The 7,331-nt window shown below is 36.2% G+C and overlaps 1 long non-coding RNA gene across 1 annotated transcript in view; it reads right to left on the bottom strand.

The window, feature by feature from the left end:
• The window catches only part of LOC113953850, an 18,418-nt gene that overhangs the window by 8,907 nt on the left and 2,180 nt on the right, over positions 1–7,331 (bottom strand). Inside the window, exon 2 of the long non-coding RNA XR_003530042.1 lies at positions 5,523–5,527. This is a non-coding gene — a long non-coding RNA (uncharacterized LOC113953850). The remainder of the gene's footprint in view (positions 1–5,522; positions 5,528–7,331) is intronic.

The raw sequence follows: 7,331 nt of genomic DNA, 5'->3' as shown, positions 1-7,331 counted from the left end.
CTTTTCTTTTTTTTTTTTTCCTACTCCCTTCCCTTCCCAAACCTTCCCCTTTCCCTTTCCCTTTCCCTTTCCCTTTCCCTTTCCCTTTCCCTTTCCCTTTCCCTTTCCCTTTCCCTTTTGATATTTTATATTGCAGAAAATAAAAATGTCACATAACACTCTTGAGAGAAAGGCAGTTCATACTTGCTTTCTTTCACTGAAAGTCTTGTGCCACAGGTTTTGGGTACCAACAGCCTGATCATGGAGGCATTTACAGATCTCTGTTCAGTAGTGAGAGTGGTTCAGAAGATAAAATTTGAAGGAAAAAGGCTTGTATTTTTTCAGCTATCAGTCAGGAAAAGTAGCTATCTTCATCTTTTTTTTTATTGTAGCTTTCATTATATTTTTAAATTTAAGTCTCTCTCCACTCTCCCTTCCTTTTTACTGGATGAAATGATCAGTTTCTGCTCCAACGTACAAAAAGCTTTGTACCTTTGGTAAATTACAGCATTTGTCAAGAAACTGCCATTGCTTTAATGATGCCCCTGTTTTGTGACACTTCACTTCTATTTTGCTTGTCTAGAGAAAACTTATGCTGTGTGCTTGGAAGCACTGTCCTTTTACCTTTCCTTATCTAAGAAAGCCTAACTAAACACTTCCAATTACAGTAATTTCAAGCTGCTCTATTCAGGCCATATGGAACCAGAATATTGTGTCTTTGCAGGAGCACATTGCTAATTCTTATTTGAGTACTATCCCTCCATTCCAGCAAGGCAGATACTGCAATTTTCTCACACCATGGAATATCATTTTGCTTATATAACTAAAATCCATAATATATCTTTAAGAAAATAACATTATAAAAGAACATCCACAGTTTTTAAAAAGTACCAGACCATGAATGACAACAAGCACAGTTTTTAAGAGCTTATGGCCAGTTTTGGTCAGAAAAAAAAAAAAAAAGAAAATAACAAAACCAAACAAGATAGCCATCTGCAATAGCACCATCTGCTGATCCTTATAATTTGATAAAAATTGTCAGCCTCTGACTGAAAACCATACTGCTCATCATGGACATGGTTTATGTACACTTACTTGCAGGGAGCTGCCAGTATAAATAGAAAATTTTGCAGTAAAAAGCAGCTCATTCTAGCCCATAATGATTTTATTTTTGTAAAGTGGTCAAGAGTTGGCAGGAATTCATGTTTCTTTTGATAGTACTCTGTGAGCTTTAAAATAGGAATGACTGTTTCCTGCATGTTTTTTATCTGAAATTGAAATTAAACTTAAAAATAAGGAGTTTAAGTTATAGTGAGTGAGGCATGATTTTTCTGGAAGGGAATTTGTACCATGTAACTTCTTGTCAGAATGTTTTGTCTTAAAATGGAAGATACATATTATGCAAATAGAGATTAGTTCACATTTTGGTTTTACTTTCCAGTAACTAAATTAAAAAATATTTTCAGGATTGAGTAAACAAAGACAGAATCAGACTAACACAGAATAAGCCACAATAGAGAAGAAAATTTTACAAATGTAAAGAAAAAGAATGAGATGAAATCGTAGTGTTACCACACTTCATTATCAACATACTTTAAAACAATCAGAGAAGGACTGTTTGTTGTCTTTGGATCAATTTTCTTCAGATGCTGATAAAGTTAAATGAGGCTACCAAACAAAGAATGCCTACATTTCAATAAGGAAAAGATAGTATATAAAGAATTTGTAAAGGAAAATCACTCCTAAACACAACTCTGGGTCAGTCAATATCAACCACTTCAGTCACCAAGCAGTCTTTCTTCAGGACTCTATTAACTTTGCAACAAAGAAGAAAAACTAGCATTAGATCTTCTGCCAATACTCAGACTGCTTGTTTCTAGATTTAATTTTTTTTTGAAATCTCAGTAAAAGATTTTTTTTTTCCAGAAGATTTAATAGTTCCCAGCTTGTGTCAGATAAGCCTCAGAACAATTCTTGCTCCCTTACTGAATTTTGAATTCTTGCACAGAAGCAAATCAGAATGGACCTGTGTGATGTGTTTCATGCAATTATTTGTTCACCAGAAATATGTCTGTCAAAATGAAGGGCTTCAAGAAGTTCTGTATGTAAAGGTGAATTATTCAGCAAGGCTTAGCCAAAATGAACAAAATATTGCAGAAATGGTGAAAGATTGTTTCAGAATTTCTGAAGTGTTTGTTTTTCACGCACTACTAACAAAAGACAAGGAAATGAAGGGCTAGATATATCAATTCTGTGTCACTCATCAGTGGTACACAACATGAACAGGAAGTTCAACAAGGCCAAGTGCAAGGTTCTGAACCTGGGCCAGGACAATCCCAAGCACAAATACTGACTGGGAGATGAACGGATATAGAACAGCCCTGAGAGGAAGAACTTGAGGATGTTGCTTGGTGAGAAGCTCAACATGACCTGGCAACATGTTTCCAGCACAGAAAGCCAGCTGTGTCCTGGCTGCACTAAAAGAGGCATGGCCATCCTATCAAGAGAGGTGATTCTGCTCTTCTACTCTGCTCTCATGACACTCTACCTGGAGTGCTGCATAAGAAGTACTTACACCTGTGGAAGCAAGTCCAGAAGAGGGACATCAGCATGATCAGAGAAGGGATGGAGAACCTCTCCTATGAAGACAGGCTGAGAGAGCTGGGGCTGTACAGGATGGAGAAGGCTCGGGGGAAGGCTTAGAGCAGCCTTTGAGTACTTAAAAGGGGCATACAAGAAAGATGGAGAGGGACCTTTTACAAGGTCACGTAATGATAAGACAAGAAGAAGTAGTTTTAAACTGAATGAGAGTAGGTTTAGATTAGGTATTAGGAAGAAATTCTTTTTTGTGAGGGTGCTGAGGCACTGGAACCAGTTGCTCAGAGACAATGCCCTGGAAGGTTGGATTGGATGGGGCTTTGAGCAACCTGGTCTAATGGAAGGGGTCCCTGCCCATGGCAGGAGGGTTGGAACTAGATCACAGAATCACCAAGACTGAAAGAGAGCTTTGTGATCATGTAGTCCAACTGTCAAAGAAGAACCATCATATTCACCCCTAAACCATAACCCCAAGTGCCACATCCAGATGCCTCTTGGACACTTCCAGAGATGGTGATTCCACCACCTCCCTGGGCGACTTATTCTAACCACTCTTCCAGTGATTTTTTTTTTTTAATATCTAATCTCATCTTGTCCTTTCAGTTGAGACATAGCAGAAGGGACGATTATTAAAGGTCCCTTTGAACCCAAACTGTTCCATGATTATATGATAAAGGGTGAGGAGGTGACCTGCAGAAGGTCTCCAAGGAAACCACTGGCATATCCAGAAACTGAAGTCAACCCACAGTGTCATATTCAACTTGCTATTAGTCATATTATAAAAAAGGTGACCAAATTTCTTCAAGGTTTAAATGTTTCTTTAATATAGTCTATAAGAAAAATATGCTTTATTCTTAGTCATGAACAACAGGTTTGTAAGAAAACCCTAGCAGAAAACATAGATATATACTGACCTATGTGCCAAGCAGGAACCAGATATTACTCAACAAAAAAGTTTCCCTTTTTATTGAAAATTATTTGAACTCAGTTGCCATTTGCTCGGAAATTAGGACAGCCAAATACATGGAGGGGTTTTCCTTGCATGAAGGTCCTACAATTTTTGACATCCTTTCATATATTGGGAACCAGCCTTTATTTGCTATCAGACTATGTAGCACACTTCTAGCACTTCACCAAAGTTTTTTAAAGACCCCTAACACAAGAGGAATGTTTCATAGACCATACCAAAACAACTTGAAAATAATGTGTTCTATTAAAAAATGTCATACTTGAAATTACGCTTTTTTTCAGAAACATGCAGTTTTGATGAAAATGTTAGAAGTAAATATTTTATCTTATCTTTACCTTCTTTTTAAACATATACAGGCAGAAATTTTAGTCAAAATTCAAGAAAGACAAACTTGAGCAGTCAGAATTGTCATCAAGATTGTAATTTGTGAGATCCATGTTCAAGTTCATGCTGTTACTATTATTCAAATATTTCTCTAGCCCAGACCGAACAGAAGGTTCTGTAAAGATAACCTGTTTCATTTACATCCTATTCTTAATCACCAAATAATAAAACCCAATACACTACATGGTCATACAGAGCTGAACAGCTGTAGTAGTACAAGTTGAAGAGACAAGTTGTTTGCTCAAGTGACACAAATAAATCTCTAGCATCCATCTTCTTCCTCATATTTCTTTCCAAAAAGACATAAGGAAAGTTCATTTAAATGAACATCAGAATAATGCCACTGCTACAAACAAAACATAATGTAGTGCACAATTATTTTTTCCTTTCCATCTTGATTTTATAGAGTACTTAGAGTAAAAGAGTACTTTCATAAACAAAGGTATGCACATGTAAATTTGATAACACTTTTGGTTCAGTTTTTCCCATTTCCCTCAACAATTCAAAAAGATGTCTCTTTTCTTTCTTAAATCCTCTGTGTAGAGTGAACCTACCTATTCAATGACATCCCTAGTAATTGAATATCAAAAATCCTCTCTGACTTTCCTGAAATAGTGAAGTGACCACCATTTTAAACAGAAAGATTAATTTAAAAAATGAGGCTAAGATGTTTCTCTGTGATTCATGCTAGGTATATTTTGTAGCATTTGTGCCATAGATGGATCATTTATGGAGAAAATTATTGAAATAAGTGATGATGCGTATAAGTGGAATTACTTGTGTATCATATCAGAAAGAAACATGGACACAGAAATCTTACAAGCTCTGACATAATACACATGTAAATTTGCTGACATTTTATGTTCTGTTTTCTCCATTTCTCCCAAAATTCCAAAAATATTTATTGGTCCATATATCTCTTCTTGTAAAACACTCTCATAAATGAAGATATTTAAATATGGAATTTTAATCCCTTTTTGTTTAACCGAAGCAAATTACTTTCTAGAAGAAAATAAAGACTAGTGACTTACTATATAGCTATACTTCATGATATATTTAGACCACCTTAGAATAAGCCTTAATAGTTTAAACCAATTAGTTATAACACAATATGCTATTTATGTTGCCACACAAACAGACAAGAATGTGTTGAACAACAGATTAGAAAATATTCCTTTGATATTTCTGTCCGACTCAAAAATAAGTTGTGCCATCAGTATAAAGAAACACATTGCTCTTTTATTCAATGCCGCTGTGTGGTTTATTTTTTGTGACACACATTTCATTTTACATAAACTAGTTACAACACTGCCTGTAAAAGAAATCAATCTCATCAGCTGAGAGGGGGCAATTTTTTCATCTCCAGTTTGACAGGAAAGGGTACTGCAAAATGAATTACTGGAGGAAAGATGTGAGGATTACTTCTAAGTGCTTGCTGACATGTTCCTCCCAGATATCTTTTGGCACAGTTTCACTGGGAACTGCCTCAAGCTTTGCAGAAAAATGTGTTTACAGGGGACCAATGGTTAGGATAATAGAGCAACCTGAACTTAATCTGGTATTGTTAGTCTCACTATATGCAACAGTTTACTCTGCCTGTAGGTGCTTCATAACTAATAGAATCAGGAGAGTAAAACACTCTCATAAATGAAGATATTTAAATATGGAATTTTAATCCCTTTTTGTTTGACTGAAGCAAAGAAAGTTCAGGACTGTTAGGTGATTAGGACATTGAGATGAGGACATGGGTGATAGCTAGAAATGCCAATGAACACTCTTCAGCGTGAAGAGGAGAACTGCAGGAGACTTCCAGAATTCCTAAAATCTATATTCTTCATGTGAACTACATACCACTCCCTATAATATGACTACTTTCTTTGCCCACAATCCAGTTGAAGAAGAGAGTGTTCAGTATTTTTCTATTTTGCATGTTATTCCGCATTATGTAGATTGATTCTATGATTGTGTTATAAGAGAGAAAAGCAGCTTTCTTCTTTCATGTATGCATGCACATACATGTGCAAACATGTACACACATATTTTTTATATTATTCATCAAAACTTCTGCATACTATGTATATGTGAAATGCTCTAGTATAATAGATGAGAGCGTTAGAAAAATTGTTAAGCTTGATGTCATTTAATAGAAATCTTTATATGTTCCCTTTATATAGTTTTATCTAGTCTATTTCACTAATTCATGAGGGAGAGTTCTGTTGGTAGGGTTACTAACACAGATCATGGGAGAGAAGAAATATCCCTGAGTAAAAACCTTATTAACAGCTATTCAGTGAATTTAATTCTTTCTGGAATACTGCCACCAATTATTTTTTGGCATGCTGACTTACACAACTTATGTAGTATCTTATACCAATAGTTGCCATGTGTACACACCATCAGAATTACCCTAACTGGCTGAGAATTTTGGAAGTTTTAGCCTGACTTGACCTGAGTTTAGATGGACTAGGGAAATGAGAAGGGAAAAAAATAAACAAACAAACAAACAAACAACCCCAAACCAACTTGATTTTAACATTATAAGCAGGTACACACAGTCTGTCTGCCCTCTTCAAACTGCAAAGATTTTGTTTACCTTCTTTCTCTGACATGTTTTAAGCCTAGAGATTCCTGTTTAATATGAATACTATTTAATTTCAAAGAAATCATGGAATGTTCGTAATCGTCTTGTATTGAATGATCCAGCAAAAGCAATATGCATGTAGAAGAACTTAGAGGCATTTTTGTGGACTTTTAGATGTGAAGTACTCATTTTACTGGATGAGAAATTAGTTGGATGATTGCATCCAGAGAGTAATGATCAACAGCTCAGAATTCCGCAGGACATCAGTGACAAGTGGTGTCCCTCAGAGCTTCATACTGGGCCCAGTGTATTTTATATATTAATTAATGATATAGACAAAGGGATTGACTTGGTTTGACCAGGGGCCAATTTTTCAACCCCCCCCAAATCTGCTAAAAGAGTGAGAGAAGTTTCACACAGGTAGAACAGACTCAGCATGGGGAAATAATATCAAAATTTATTACTAAAAGAATAGAAACTATAATATATACAACAATCCTAACTAATTCTCTTATGATGACAAAACCATGTATTTACAAAAAATCACTCCTTCTCCCTCTATAAAGTCCAGGAGGAGAACTTTCTCCTTCACTCTTAGGGCTACAGCTCCAATTTGCATTAGCTGGAAAATCTTCTCTCTCTTTTATAGGGTGTGGGGTCTCAGCACCCCACCTCTAACCACTTGGCTCCCACCGAGGGTTCACCACGGGCTTCGAGGGAAACACTCGTCATCACCATGTCTTCACCATGGGTTACAGGGACTTAAAGCTTTAAGTCTTTTCCCTGCCGCATGGAGGTTTCCTTCCACGGGAGTTTTGG

This window comes from Corapipo altera, unplaced genomic scaffold (genome assembly GCF_003945725.1).
Source record: "Corapipo altera isolate COAL_440 unplaced genomic scaffold, ASM394572v1 66, whole genome shotgun sequence".
NCBI lineage: Eukaryota > Metazoa > Chordata > Aves > Passeriformes > Pipridae > Corapipo > Corapipo altera.
This window is presented reverse-complemented; position numbering and strand designations above follow the sequence as displayed.